This window comes from Lutra lutra, chromosome 9 (genome assembly GCF_902655055.1).
Source record: "Lutra lutra chromosome 9, mLutLut1.2, whole genome shotgun sequence".
NCBI lineage: Eukaryota > Metazoa > Chordata > Mammalia > Carnivora > Mustelidae > Lutra > Lutra lutra.
This window is the reverse complement of record NC_062286.1, coordinates 49,534,994-49,548,690: the sequence shown is the minus strand read 5'-3', so window position 1 is coordinate 49,548,690 and position 13,697 is coordinate 49,534,994. Positions and strand designations below refer to the sequence as shown.

The following is a 13,697-nucleotide window of genomic DNA, read 5'->3' as shown; positions in this document are numbered from 1 at the left end:
GGAATGGCATTAAAAGTATAGATTGCCCTAGGCAGTACAGACATTTTAACAATGTTTATTCTTCCGATCCAAGAGCATGGAATGGTCTTCCATCTTTTTGTGTCTTCTTCAATTTCTTTCATGAGTGTTCTGTAGTTCCTCGAGTACAGATCCTTTACCTCTTTGGTTAGGTTTATTCCCAGGTATCTTATGGTTCTTGGTGCTATAGTAAATGGAATCGATTCTCTAATTTCCCTTTCTGTATTTTCATTGTTAGTGTATAAGAAAGCCACTGATTTCTGTACATTGACTTTGTATCCTGCCACGTTACTGAATTGCTGTATGAGTTCTAGTAGTTTGGGGGTGGAGTCTTTTGGGTTTTCCATATAAAGAATCATGTCATCTGCGAAGAGAGAGAGTTTGACTTCTTCATTGCCAATTTGGATACCTTTTATTTCTTTTTGTTGTCCGATTGCTGTTGCTAGGACTTCTAATACTATGTTGAACAAGAGTGGTGAGAGTGGGCATCCTTGTCGTGTTCCTGATCTCAACGGGAAGGCTGCAAGCTTTTTCCCATTGAGGATGATATCTGCTGTGGGTTTTTCATAGATAGATTTTATGAAGTTCAGGAATGTTCCCTCTATCCCTATACTTTGAAGCATTTTAATCAGGAACGGATGCTGGATTTTGTCAAATGCTTTTTCTGCATCAATTGAGAGGACCATGTGGTTCTTCTCCCTTTTCTTATTAATTTGTTCTATCGCAGTGATTGATTTGTGAATGTTGAACAATCCTTGTAGCCCAGGAATGAATCCCACCTGGTCATGGTGGATAATCTTTTTAATGTGCTGTTGGATCCTGTTTGCTAGGATCTTGTTGAGAATCTTAGCATCCATATTCATCAGTGATATTGGCCTGAAATTCTCCTTTTTGGTAGGGTCTTTGCCTGGTTTGGGGATCAGGGTAATGCTGGCTTCATAGAAAGAGTCTGGAAGTTTTCCTTCTGCTTCAATTTTTTGAAACAGGAGAATAGGTGTTATTTCTTCTTTGAAAGTTTGGTAGAATTCCCCAGGGAATCTGTCAGGTCCTGGGCTCTTGTTTTTTGGGAGGTTTTTGATCACTGCTTCAATCTTGTTACTAGATATCGGTCTATTTAGGTTGTCAATTTCTTCCTGGTTCAATTTTGGGAGTTTATAGTTTTCCAGGAATGCATCCATTTCATCTAGGTTGCTTAGCTTATTGGCATATAACTGTTGATAATAAATTCTGATTATTATTTCTACTTCCTTGGTGTTAGTTGTGATCTCTCCCTTTTCATTCATAATTTTATTAATTTGGGCTTTCTCTCTTTTCTTTTGGATTAGTGTGGCCAATGGTTTATCGATCTTATTGATTCTTTCAAAAAACCAGCTTCTAGTTTCATTCATACGTTCTACTGTATCTCTGGTTTCTACCTCATTGATCTCTGCTCTAATCTTGGTTATTTCCCTTCTTATGTGTGGAGTTGGTTTGATTTGTTGTTGATTCTCCAGTTCTTTAAGGTGTAGAGACAGCTGCTGTGTTCTGGATTTTTCAATTTTTTTGAGGGAGGCTTGGATGGCTATGTATTTCCCCCTTAGGAGACTTTGCTGTATCCCATAGGTTTTGGACTGAAGTGTCTTCATTCTCATTGGTTTCCATGAATTGTTTAAGTTCTTCTTTGATCTCCTGGTTGATCCAAGCATTCTTAAGCAAGGTGGTCTTTAGCTTCCAGGTGTTTGAGTTCCTTCTGAACTTTTCCTTGTGATTGAGCTCCAGTTTCAAAGCACTGTGATCTGAGAATATGCAGGGAATAATCTCAGTCTTTTGGTATCAGTTGAGTCCTGGTTTGTGACCCAGTATGTGGTCTATTCTTGAGAAGGTTCCATGTGCACTTGAGAAGAATGAGTACTCTGTTGTTTTAGGGTGGAATGTTCTGTATATATCTATGAGGTCCATCTGGTTCAATGTGTCATTCAATGCTCTTGTTTCTTTATTGATTTTCTGCTTCGATGATCTGTCTATTTCTGAGAGAGGTGTGTTAAGATCTCCTACTATTAATGTATTCATATCAATATGACTCTTTATCTTGATTAACAGTTTTCTTATGTAATTGGCTGCTCCCATATTGGGGGCATAGATATTTACAATTGTTAGATCATCTTGGTGGATCATCCCTTTAAGAATGATGTAGTGTCCTTCTGTATCTCTGACTACAGTCTTTAGTTTAAAATCTAATTTATCTCATACGAGAATCGCTACCCCAGCCTTCTTTTGAGGCCCATTGGCATGAAAGATGCTTCTCCATCCCTTCACTTTCAGCCTGGGTGTATTTTTAGGTTCAAAATGGGTCTCTTGTAGACAACATATGGATGGGTCCTGTCGTTTTATCCAGTCTGCAACCCTGTGCCGTTTTATGGGTGCATTTAGGCCATTCACATTGAGAGTGATTATTGATAGATGCGTTTTTATTGACATCGTGTTACCTTTGAAGTCTTTCTTTCTGTGGATTGTCTCTATATTTCTGTTCAATGCTATTCTTAGGATTTTTCCTCTTTTATAGAACCCCCCCTTAATATTTCCTGCAGTGTTGGCTTGGTGGTTGCATAGTCTTTTAAGCTTTGCCGGTCTTGGAAACTCTTTATCTCTCCATCCATTTTGAATGTTAGTCTTGCTGGATAAAGTATTCTTGGCTGCATGTTCTTCTCATTTAGTGCCCTGAATATATCTTGCCAGCCCTTTCTGGCTTGCCAGGTTTCTGTGGACAGGTCTGACGTTATTCTGATGGTCTTTACTCTGTAAGGAAGGAACCTCTTTGTCCTAGCGGCTTTCAAGAGATTATACCTACAATTATGATTCCCTCAATTTGACGATCAGGTGCCTTGATGTTTTTCTGGAATCTATAATCCTGGGTGGAGACCTTTCTGCCTCTAATACATGAATGCTGGTTCCATTCGTGAGACTGGAAAAATTTTCATGAAGAACTTGTTCCACTATATCTTCTAGACTTCTTTCTTTCTCCTCCCCTTCAGGGATTCCAATAATTCTGATGTTGGAATGTTTCATGGCGTCATTTATTTCCCTGATTCTGTTTTCATGGTTTCTAAGCTGTTTGTTCCAGGCTTCCTCTTGATCCTTTCTCTCTATCTGTTTGTCCTCCAGATCGCTAATTCTATCTTCTGTCTCAGTTACCCTAGCTTTGAGAGAATTTAGATTAGATTGGAACTCATTGAGAGCATTGTGAACCTCAGCCCTGGTAGCTTTTAGCTCTGCCCTAACATTGTGAACATCCTGTCTGGTCGCTTTCAGCTCAGCCCTAATCAATTCCGTTTGGTCATCCATGGCTTTCTCCAACCTAGCTATTGCCTGGATAATTGTTAGCCTGAATTCTCTTTCCGACATATTGTCTATGTTGATAGCCATTAGCTTTGTTGCAGAAGGTCCATCCTCTGTATTTTTCTTCTGTTGGGCATTCCTCCTCCTAGTCATTTTGGTGAGAGATGACTGAACAGATGTAGCTGGTTGTATCGACCGTGGTGCAGTCTGGGTGCACCCTGGAACACTTCTGAGCTATCAGGATTCCCCACCCAAATGAGAGAAAAAAGAAAAGAAAAAGAAAAAAAAAAGAGAGAGAGAGAGACAGGAAAGAAAGGGAAGATGAAAGAGAAGGTTCAGCCCAAATGGGCCCCAAGGTAAGATTTATGAGGTATACAAACAAAAACAGACAAACAAAAAGACTGATAAAAGTATATAACAAGAGAAAAAAATTATATATATGCAAATAAAGGAAGAATCTTGTCAAAAAGAACCCCAAGTGTAAGATTTATATACTATCAGGAGAAACCCAAAAACACAGAAACACTGGTGGAAGAAAAAGATGGGAGAGTGGTTATAAATTCTCAGTGTGGGCCAGGAAGGTTGTTTTGATTCTTCCTGGATGTATCTTGATATCTTTGTTAAAGGACTCAACTTTCCTAGGCTAAAGGGGGATTAAAAATTGGTTTACCTATAGGGGTAGTATTGATTGGGGAAAGGGGATTACTTTGAAGTTTAACTCTATATGAATATTAGAAAATAAAAGTAAAAGAGGAATAAACTAGACTAAACTAAATTAAAATTTAAAAAATTCAAAAAATAGAAATGCAAAAGAAAAATACAGGTGTATGTATCAAAAAGTTCAGGTTAGAAGGTTATTATGGAATTTGATGTACTGGACAGCTCGCTGTGATGGTAAATAGGTTAAAAAATTATCTATATTAAAAAAAATGAGCCAGAATAGTGGGAACAAATTAAAAATAAAAGTTGTCCTATGAAATAGTGGTGGTGGTTCTCTTGTAGTCTTTTTTTTTTTTTTTTTCCTTTCCTGGTTGGTTTTCTGGAGGAGGGGCCTGCCACATGGGTTTTCAGTCAATGATGTTCCCTGAGTTAAGTCCTCCAGTCCCCCTCAAGGGGGTGGGCTCTGAGGAAACCGGTTTTTTCAGGCTTTTGTTCTCTGGAGGTTTTTATGTTTGTTCGCCTTTTTTTTTTTTTCCTTTCGCCTTGACCGCTTTTGATGGTTTTTGTAGGTTTAAAGGAAAGCAAACTGCACCCTGACCTCCCTCTCAGAGAGAAGCCTCAGTCTGTTCTTCTGTGGGTGTTGCAGAGCCCATATAAATCCCCCCTTGGCCGCTGGCAGAGCAGGTTCTGAGTCGAGGTCCCTGGGGATGCAGGATCTTCTGCTTGTACCCAAAAACAAAGCAGCAGCAGCTGTCTGGGCAGCTCCAGACCACCAGCGGTTCCAAGCAGCGATCGAACACTGAAATTTTCCCACTGGCCCGGGCTGGGAGTGCCTGGTCTTTCTGGGTCTAAGAGCGCCCAGCTTGGGCGCACCTCTCTCAGGGGAGGCTGTGGGTCGCGCGCGCCTCTCAGGCTCTGAGAGTGGGGCACAGGTACGAAAGCACCAGGCTGGGCCTTCGCGTACTTCTCTCAGGGGAGAGTTTGGGGCGCGCGTCTTAGGCTCTGAAACAATGGCGCGTGTCAAAGAGCGCCGGCTGGGCCTTTGTACACCTCTCTCAGGGAAGGATGAGGAGCACGCGCATCTCAGGCTCTGTAGCAGGGCTCGGCGTTCTGCCCTCTGGTGTGGCTCCCATCCCCTCACAGGGGCCAGAACCCACGCAATCTCAGGCGCACTGGCAGATCAGGGTTTCTCCTGGTTTCTCCTGGTTTCACCTGGTTTCTCCGCCGCACTCTCTCTGGCTCAGCGCCAGGGGAGGCTGTCCTGGGACCGGGGACTTAAGCCCTGTCCCTAGCCGCCCCGATTCCCACAATTTCCCGAGATCTTTTGCTCTTTTGGAGTGCTTTCAACCAGTCTCCAAGTTAAACGCTGGGCCCCAGACGCAGGGCACTCTCGCTCGTATTAGGGGTATTACTTTCCAACCGGTCACCTCTGGTGGCTCCCTCCCCCTTTTGTTTATCTTCCGATATCAGTCCGCCTTTCCCACTCCGCTTTATCTGCCCACTGGCGTCTTCTGCCCCTGCAGAGATCCAGAAGAGTATAATTCTGATCTCAGGCTGATTTCATGGGTGATTGGAGTTCTTTGGTAGGTAATCAGCTCACTTTAGGGTACAGGTTGAAAAGGCGCCTCCTCCTATTTCCCTGCCATCTTGTCCCCCTCAGTAGAGTCTTTTGGGTTTTCTCCATAGAGTATCGTGTCATTTGTGAAAAGTAAAAGTTTGACTTCTTCCTTGCTGACTTGGATGTCTTTTATTTCTTTTTGCTTTCTGATATCTGAGGCTAGGACCTCCAATACTATATTAAATGACAATTCCTGGATAAAGTATTCTTGGCTGCATAGTTTCCCCACTCAGCATGTTCAATATAGCATGCTATTCTCTTCTGGCCTGCCAAATTTCTGTGGAGAGATCTGCTCCTAACCTTATTTGTCTTACCTTGAAGGTTAGGGATTTGTTTTCCCTTGCTGCTTTCAGGATTCATTCCTTAGCTCTGTATTTTGCAAATTTAACTACTATATAACATGATATTGGCCTGTTTTTGTTGATTTTGATGGGAGTTCTCTGTGCCTCCTGGATTAGGATGTTTGTTGCCGCCCCCTAATTAGGGAAATTTTCAGCTATAATTTCTTCAAATAAACCTTCTGCCCCTTTCCCTTCCTTATTCTTCTGGGACTCCTATAATACAAATGTTATTACGCTCTGTGGAGTTTCTGAGTTCTCTAAGTATACATTCATGATCCAATATTTTTCTTTCCCTCTTCTTTTCAGGTTCATTGGATTCCTCTGGAATTTCTATCTGTAGAATCACTGGAAGGAATAAAGAGTTTTCATTCTACAAGATTTTGCTTCATATATTTTGATGTGGCTACATTATTAGGTGCATACAGATTTAAGATATATATATATGTGTGTGTGTGTGTGTGTGTGTGTGTGTGTGTGTGTGTGTGTATGACTTTATCCTTTTATCCTTATGAAATAGACCTCTTCATCTCCAGGAATATTTCTTGCTTTTGAGTCTACTGAAATTGGTGTTGCTACTCCACCTTTATTTTGGTTAGTATTTCCAAAGTATATTTTATTATTTAGTTACAGAATCTTCATTTCGTTCTTTTATGGTTTCCAGTTCTCTACTAAAATTTTCCATCTTGTTATTTAATTTCTTAAACATGTTACCACAATCTCTTTAATGTCCATGCTTGGTAATTACAGTATCTGAATATTCTGGGAGTTTGTACTGTCTATTTTTCCCTTGGTTTTTGGCCAATTCTTATATTTCTGCATGTTTAATTATTTTCATTGTATGACAGAAAAGGTGTCTGAAAAATTACAGAGATATTTTTGGCCATTAGATGATATTATATTCCCCAGTAGCGGAGTTACTTCTGCTCCTGGCATGTGGTTAGAATGATTTTAATCCAATCAGGGCTTGTGCTTTTAGGAAGTGATAGTTTAGTCTTTGTGAGGTCTGGTCTATTCTCAGTTCACCACCACTCCTAGGGTAGTGGGCTTTTTCAGAGTCCACACTGAATCCTTGGACACCTACAAGGACCCTTTCTTCTTTGTGAGCACTGAAGTCTGTCCATTTGTGTGCAAGTGTGTGTACACATGTTGGGATTTCCTTTTTTAAAAATTCTTATTATTTTTTTAGTATAATTGGTGTACAATGTTATATTAGTTTCAGATGTACAATATAGTGATTTGACAAATTTATACATTATGTTATGTTTATCACAAGTATAGCCACCCTCTGTCCTGTTATGTCACTATTACTATATCACTGACTGTATTTCTTATACTGTGACTTTTATTTCTAGGACTTACTCATTTCATAATTGGAAGCCTGTATCTCCCACTCCCTTCACCCATTTTTTGTCTTGTCAACCCCATGAAACTATTAACACCTCTGTTCAGTTCCTCAGCCTCTTAGACACTGCTTAAGAAAAGGCAAAAGCCTTGAGGAAGAGGGGTCAAAGTAATTGACAGGAGAGGGAGGCAGCTACTAGGCAGTGGGCAGTGCCTATTTAACAAGTATGGCAGTGTTTCAATTTTTTAAATTAATAGACTTTATATTTTAGAGATATTTTAGGTCCTTTATTTAAAAAATGAACAGCATGTACAGAAAGTACCCATACACTCTCTCCTACCACCAGTTTTATTAGCCTTAATAGTGCATACCAAATGAATAACTGCCCTGATTTACTGCCAGTCCTCCTGTCTCATGGGAGAGGAGCCCAAAGAAGCTTAAAGTTTTAGGGTCCTGATCTGCTCCCACACTGATGACTTTTGGTTTCTACCTGCCTGTCTGAGGTGACAAGATGTCACTAGTAAGCACATAGGTAAGGGGTATTTTGTTAGTGCATATCTATGAATAGAATTGAACCCCCACTTTACAGCCAAAATTCTATCCTATAGACAAGGTATCAAATCATGCTGACAGATGCCTGCCTGCAAAACCATCGGCATTTACTCCTTTCATCTTCTGTATATAGTGTTACTGACAATAGTTTAAAAAAAATAAAAAGGAGAGGTTTGTGAGAATCAGCTAATGCCTTCATGGGAGCCTGAACTAAGCAGGACAGCAAAGTGTGAAAAGCCCTCAGATTCCTTTTCCTACCAGCCTCCAAAAAGGGAAAACATTTCTGACTTCATTTCCTAACTATTGATCCCCTTGGACCTGTTATCTGTGTCAGATATAAAAAGAATTATGTGGTTAGTCCCTAAAATCTATAAAGAGCTTATCAAACTCAACACCCCCCCCAAAAAAAAACACATAATCCAGTTAAGAAATGGACAGAAGGCATGAAGGGACATTTTTCCAAGGAAGACATCCAGATGGCTAACAGACACATGAGAAGATGCTCAACATTACTCATCATCAGGGAAACACAAATCAAAACCATGATGAGATACCAACTCACACCTGTCAGAATGGCTAAAATTAACCACTCAGGAAGTGTTGGTGAGGATGCAGGGAAAGGGGAACCCTCTTGCACTGTTGGTGGGAATGCAAACTGGTGCAGCCACTGTGTAAAACAGTATGGAGGTTCCTCAGAAAGTTAAAAATAGAACTACCCTGCTATCCAGCAATTGCTCTCATAGCTATTTACCCAAAGGATACAAAAATACTGATTTGAAGGAATATATGCACCCCAATGTTTATAGTCGCATTATCAACAATAGCCAAATTAAGGAAAGAGGCCAGATGTCCCTCAACTGATGAATGGATAAAGAAAAGGGAGTGTGTGTGTGTGTGTGTGTGTGTGTGTGTGTGTGATGGAATATTATTCAGTCATTAAAAAGAATGAAATCTTGCATTTACAATGATGGGGTGGAGCTAGAGTATATTACGCTAAGTAAAATAAGAGTAAAATGAATATCATATGATCTCACTCATACGTGGAATTTAAGAAAGAAACAGATGAACAGATGGGAAGGGGAGAAGGGAGAGAGGGAAATAAACCATAAGAGACTCTTAACTATAGAGAACAAACTGAGGGCTGTTTGTTCTTTTTGTGATGAGCACTGCGTGTTGTATATGAGTGATGAATCTACTTCATCATCTACTTCAGAAACCAATATTACACAAGATATTAATTAAGTAAAATTTAAATTAAAAAATAAAATTAAATTAAAATAAAAAATGAAAAGAACTTTATATTATTGAAATATTGCCTCACAAATTTTCTTAGGGTTAAAATTCTGTGAAGTCCTTTAATTCTCCCATAGAATTTTACAGAGGCCTTTAACTATCAATCGTAGTTGTGACATGGACAGAAGGTAATAGGAGAAATCTTTCCTGGACCAATTCCCACTCTCATCTGGACTACTATATACTTCATGTATTTCATAAAGTCTAGATAAAACTGTAATTGGTCAAGGATAATTTCAAAGAGGTTTCAACCAGGTGATTTGGGACTTTTGCTTGTCTAATGTTTTTTTTTTTTTTTGTCTTCAAGCAGTTTTTTTTAATCACCATCTTCATTAAGCGTTAAAATGGAGAGGGACTCTCAAATTCTTCAGACACCTTCCTAAATGGATAAAAGCTTTATGAATGAAGGCTATTTTTTCCTTATCTTCAAAACCCATCTGCATCTGGTATATCTACTCCAAAAATAGTACCACAATGAACTGCTTGCTCCTTATCAAATAATCCAGTACATCTTGGACTACAGGATGCTGTGTAATCATCAACATTAATCACATAATTAAGAGTATGGTATTCCATACATATCCAAATGTTTCTTTTTTCTCACAACCGCAATTGAGAAAGCACATGGTCTGTGGTTTTTGGTAATGATCCAGTTAAATACCAGTTCTTAATATGGTTCCTCAGATCATTAACTGTCAATAGATCTTCCCTTGAATGATCAAGTCATTTAGTTTTATGGTGTGCAGGTTGACTTGAACACACCTTGTATCACATTCTTGCAGAGAAAACTGTCTTGCTACTGCTCCAAGCAATTTGTTTTCATTTCTCCTTCACATCTCAGAAACTGAAAGGTCATCAAAGTTAAATCTGTCTGAATTCAGATCATGGAATTTTCTAGAACAAAGCAATTTGAGAGTTGTTTTATTTCCTGCTTGCCTCCATGATCTGGTATGAAGACTAATGTGATCAATGAAGAACATAATGAAATACCTCATCTGCCACAATCTTTAAAGGTATTAGTGTTTGCTCTCTTTTTTTTTTTTTAAAGATTTTATTTATTTATTTGACAGAGAGAGATCACAAGTAGACGGAGAGGCAGGCAGAGAGAGAGAGAGAGGGAAGCAGGCTCCCTGCTGAGCAGAGAGCCCGATGCGGGACTCGATCCCAGGACCCTGAGATCATGACCTGAGCCGAAGGCAGCGGCTTAAACCACTGAGCCACCCAGGTGCCCAGTGTTTGCTCTAAACAAGGCTTTTTCTCTCCTACTATTTACGTGGAATATGAACATATATATAAAACAGTTGGCTCTATAATCTGTTCATTGAATTTCAACCTCACCTAAGATCGGTAATCATCCTTGGTTCACTCAGTAAATATTTGAGTATCAGACTCTACAATGTATATGGTAAATAAGTATGATCCCTGTCATCAACAAGGGGAGACAGATAGACAAAGACGATACAGCATGATAAGTGCAACATTAGAGGAAGCATGGAGCATATAAAAAGGGGACCTGGCCCAGAGCTGGCGAGTCAGAACAGGTGTCACAAGGGGAATGACATCTGAACTAGTTAGGCCATGCTACAGTAACAAACAGCCCCCATTCCCAAGTGGATTAACCCAATAAAATTTTATTTCTTGCTTTTGCAAGAAGAATTTCCTAGGTCAAAACTATATACATAGTTGCACCAAGTCAGGAGGTTGGGAAAGGTAGTTATCGTGCCCAGAAAGGAGAAGTGTGAAACAGAATTTCTGAATGCATAGTATTATCTCTGCCAGAACTGATCCTTCTGGTCACCATATATTCATTGTATTCTTCCTTCCACACACAGAATGTACTCCCCAAGAGATTTAATTCAGTATCTCATCCACTTAGAGCATCAAATTCAAGAGTCCAGGATCTCTGGATAAATCAGGTATGAATGTGGACTTCATTGGTCTAGAGACATATGAACTAAAAAGAGACAAATATCTGTGTTTCCACCCTCCACCCAACATATAATCCTAAAATAGGATAGGAGGAACCACAGTGACAACTTTCTCATTTGGAAAGGAGTAGAATGAGAAAAACACAGCCATCACTAGTCCATGGCAACTATGAAATCCTGCTTGGCAGACCTTATGGAGTTCCCTCAACTTAGGGCAGTGGTTCCAACCAGGAGCAATTTTGCAGCAGAGGACACATGGCAAGGTTTGAAGGGAAAGAGATAACTGTCATTTGGTGGGTAGAAGTCAGGGAGGCTGTTAACATCCTAAAATGCACAGGACAGTCATCCACAACAAAAACCTATCTGACCCAAAGGTCAATAGTGGCAATGCTGGGAAACCTGACCTGAGGATAAGGAGGAGTCCTTGGTGAGGCTCTGATCCTACTCGCCGGTTCCCTGTGCCCTGTGGCTCCTAGTCCCTGCCTTCTTAGGTCTTTCTCTGTTTTCTATCTCCCTTTGTGGCTACATCTGAATTGAGCATTGAGGAGTATACCCTCCCTGAGTACTGCACAGTTGTCACTCCTGAGATGGGCACTCAAGTGTCCTTTTATGTCTTGAAAAATCACAATTTCTTTTTTTTCCCCTGCAATTGTTAGTTTCTTGGACAGTTCAGCTCTTTCAAAAACATACCTATTTGATTCTAATCAGGTCCTTATGTCTGTACCTATACCCACAGTTCTTTACAAGACATATCTGCTTTTTTCTTTGCTTTATTATTCCCCAAACTCTCTTAATGGAGACTCTTTTGAACTTCTGTGGAAAGGCTTCACAGTTAATCTGATCTCTGACAAGACTGAATTGTGATCAGCCTTTGCTATTCAAAGACTTTCTTAACATCATCTATTCCTGTTTGGGGTGTAAAAGAAATTGGATTTTCCAGTTCTTCTAAGTCATGAATTTTTGAACTATCTGTTCCCTTTCATTTCTGTTTAATTCCTTCCTGATTTCACCTCCTCTTCTAATTCCTTGCCAAACACAGCCAAATAATTTACAACACATATTACTAAGCTTCTTCCTTTCAGTGTTTCCCAGGAGAACCAAAACTCCATTTTTTTCACAGGAAAAAAAATTTACTAAGCTTTTTTCCTTTTTATAACATGAATTAAATTTCCTAGCCTTGAATGTTGACTTTCATACCTTTGCCACCCATCTGCTAAGCCAATGTGACATATAGTAGGTTTTTCTGTGGTAGTACCCAACTCCTAGTACCATTTTCTATATTACCCAGAGGATGCCGTAGACCATGTTGTGGCAACATTTTCAGAACCTAGTGGGTTAACAAAATACCTCCTGGATTTTTCCTCACAAGGATCCCCACTCAGAGATCCTGATTCTTCAACTTATGGCTCTGCCTTCTCAAACTGGGGCCCTGAGTTTGCCGGAGAGAAGCCAAGAGACACGAGAACCAGGCAGAAGCTTCAAATGCCTCATGCTGGACATGACACAAATCACTTCTGATCATATTTCATTGGTAAAAGCTGGTAATATGGCTTCATCTGTTAATCATTAGGGCTGAGAAGTGTAATTCCCTGTCTGCCCCAGAAGAGGGAATATGAAATTGGACTTGATGATCACTGGGTTTTGTCTCTGCTTTGCTGAGAACTTGAAGGATTGGAAGGAGTCAAATCAGATGAGTGGGGTGGGACATGTGGAGTATTCTAAGTAGAGGAGATCGTGTGAAAGTCTGGAGGCCAGAAAGAAAGTGAATCATTTGGGGGAATTGACAGAAGTGTCCTGTGGTTGAACTTTTGTGAGGGCAATATGGGATGTAGGAGGCAGAAGGGAGTAAAGAAAAACCAGTTAGGGGCTGCCATCACTGAAAGCCTTGTAAACCGTATTATTAGGGGAAGGACTTGGTTCCATGACAAAGTGATTGTAAGCAAGGGAGTGATAATTTCAGAGATATTTATTAGAAAACCAAAGTCCAGAATGAATTGGAGTGGGTAAGACCTGAGATGTGGTCCACTTAAGACATTGTTGCAGCAGTCCAGGCAAGAGATTACCTGAAATTGAGTAGTCTCGGAGAGGATGTGTCACAAAGATACGTTTGAGAGAGTCATAGGAGGTGGAGTCAACAGGGATCGTTGGTTAATTAGCTATTAACCAGGTGGAGAAGTCCGGGATAAAACACAAGATTCTGATGGGACTATGGCATCATTCACTGATGGGGAACAGAGGCAGAAGCCCCAGCACTCAGACACAGATACCCCAGCCTGTCATGTTTCATAGTGGAAACCCGGTCTGATGTTGACTGCTGAAAGACTTGAAAATTACATTAGCCACTTGAGCATCAAGAGGAGGCAGGGCCTTCTTTCAACCTAGCTTGTGTTTCTTTTGTATTTTGTTTTTTCTTGGGTGGAGGGTGCTGGAGAGAAAAAAACCAACCAGGCTGCTCTTCAATATCAGCTCTCTCCTAACAAGAAGCTGAATGCTCACTAGAATAGCCACTTTGGAAAACAGCTTAGTATTACCTGCAAAAGTTAAATATATACGGTGATGGTTAATTTTACGTGCCAATTTGGCTGGGCCATGGTACCCAGATATGTGGTCAAACATTACTCTGGATGTTT

The 13,697-nt window shown here is 40.2% G+C and overlaps 1 protein-coding gene across 1 annotated transcript in view; it reads right to left on the bottom strand.

Annotated features, from left to right (window-relative positions):
- Nucleotides 1-13,697, bottom strand: part of TACR1 (tachykinin receptor 1) — a 178,035-nt gene that overhangs the window by 161,293 nt on the left and 3,045 nt on the right. Inside the window, exon 2 of the mRNA XM_047745463.1 lies at nucleotides 9,902-10,033. The gene's annotated coding sequence lies outside the window, so the exon portion shown is untranslated. The remainder of the gene's footprint in view (nucleotides 1-9,901; nucleotides 10,034-13,697) is intronic.